We start from the raw sequence: 2,500 nt of genomic DNA, 5'->3' as shown, positions 1-2,500 counted from the left end.
AAAGTACCTGGAGGAAATTTCTGTAAGGAAACTTGTGATATACTGTGTTATTACCAGGATTGACTACTGTGACTCTATTTACTACAATTTACCAAAAGTGCAACTTAAGATATTACAAAACATAATAAACAGAGGAGCAAGACTGATAGCCCGTATACTAATCGATTTACATTGGCTGCAGATTAAAGCAAGAATTGAATTTAAAATATATACAATAACCCACCAAGTTATCAGAACCGTGCATCAAAAATACTTAAGAGAATTGCTACATATTGCTCAGACAAGAATTCGTGTCGACGCGACAATAGTTACAGATGACTTCAAATTGTTGGAACCTAGATTAATGTCCACTTTAGGCTCCGAAGCCTTTAAATATGCAGCCCCGAGACCATAAAATAAACTCCCACGAAACATTCGAATGATTGAAGACATTAAGGCTTTCAAGAGGAAACTGAAGACTTTTTTTATTTCAACAGTCATATAACATTGACGATTTAACAGTATATGAACAATACGCATTATGAAACGTTAAATACCCTCAAGGAACAGGTAAAACGACAGTGGAGGTCCTGTAGAGAGTGGCATTCCCCTGCTGTATGGGACCGGAAAAGCGGCCATAAAAGTAGAGTAAAGTAAATAAAACCTGAAAATGTTACGAATGAATTAATATAAATTTTTGATATTATAACTGATAATACTGGAATAAGATGTAAATACACATAATGAGGATGATCAAGGTTTTGCATCTCATCACTATATTTTTAAGGTGTATTTGAGAGAGAGAGAGAAAGGAGAGAGAGAGAGAGAGAGAGAGAGAGAGAGAGAGAGAGAGAGAGAGAGAGAGAGAGAGAGAGAGAGAGAGAGAGAGGGGGGGGGGGGGTATATGACTATTTATCCTCCTGACAAAGGTTTTCTACAAGAAAATATTCATTAAGTAATATATAAGTCTGAATATTTATATATTGGAGAGTTTGTCCATTTGAAAAAGATCGAGTACAATTGAACCTTCGTCAATTGACAGAGAGAGAGAGAGAGAGAGAGAGAGAGAGAGAGAGAGAGAGAGAGAGAGAGAGAGAGAGAGAGAGAGAGAATTACCTGTGTCTATGGCCATTGCCTTAACGAGGTTAAACTGGGCCATCGTTTTAATAATGGCCAGTCGGTGATTAGGCATCTGAGCACATATGGCCTTAGCTTCATTGAAAGTTTGAATCACCTTAGAAAGGGTGTACAGGTAACCTTCGGGTCCCTTTCTGTATGGCAGGTCACTGAAAGTACCTATAAAGAATAATGAAAAATGTAATAGTGGAATGATTTAATTGTATATTACTTGTTACAGTGGGACATGGAACTTTCTCCTTATTTTTTTTTATTACAAAACATACACTTACAGACACACACACACAGACACACACACACACACACACATATATATATATATACATATATATATATATATATATATATATATATATATATATATATGCACATATATATATATATATATATATATATATATATATATATATATATATATATATATATGCACATATATATATATATATATATATATATATATATATATATATATATATATATGCATATATATATATGTATATATACTTATAATATGTATATACTATATATATATATATATATATATATATATATATATATATATATATATATATATATATATATATATATATAAATATACGGTATATAATATATATATATATATATATATATATATATATATATATATATATATATATATATATATATATATATATATATATGTCTGTGAATGTCATGACAACTAGGTTTAATTTAATTGAGTTTGTAATTAATATATATTTGGAATGTAGTTAACTGTAGTACGTTATAGCCATAACAAGGGCCTAAGTCCTGCAACCTCATCAGGGAAGGCTAACTGCTTGTACCAGAAAATTGGGACCCTTCCAGAAAATGCAGCTAGCCAAAGAGCAGTGTCTTAACCCTAATCCGCTCATGGCTGGCTCAATTTGAAGAATAAAGCTATGATTAAGTATAATAACTAACCAATGAAAGTCCGTTTTATGCTACTTAGATAAAACACCCAATCCTTACATAAAGCGTATATAGTTTATATAGAAGATATTTATTCTAATGTTGTTACTCTTCTTAGAATATCTAATTTTTCCTTGTTTCCTTTCCTCACTGGGCTATTTTGCCTGTTGGAGCCCCTGTGCTTAGATGATTCTGCTTTTCAAACTAGAGTTTGTAGCTTAGCAGGTGAGGATTATAATAATAATAATAATAATAATAATAATAATAATAATAATAATAATAATATTCACCATATCAATATATATATACCATGAGGGTGATTGTTTCTTAATTATGTTTTAATGAAATATCATCTTACTTGTGAAATATGACAAGAGGCTTCCATGACTCTGCTGGAAGTTATAAGTGTGAGCTCCATTCTCAGCTAGAAAGCATTGCCCATCCTGTGTTGCGT

The sequence above is a fragment of the Palaemon carinicauda genome, chromosome 34 (genome assembly GCF_036898095.1).
Source record: "Palaemon carinicauda isolate YSFRI2023 chromosome 34, ASM3689809v2, whole genome shotgun sequence".
In the NCBI taxonomy this organism is placed as follows: Eukaryota; Metazoa; Arthropoda; class Malacostraca; order Decapoda; family Palaemonidae; genus Palaemon; species Palaemon carinicauda.
Note: the sequence above shows the minus strand (reverse complement) of the source record.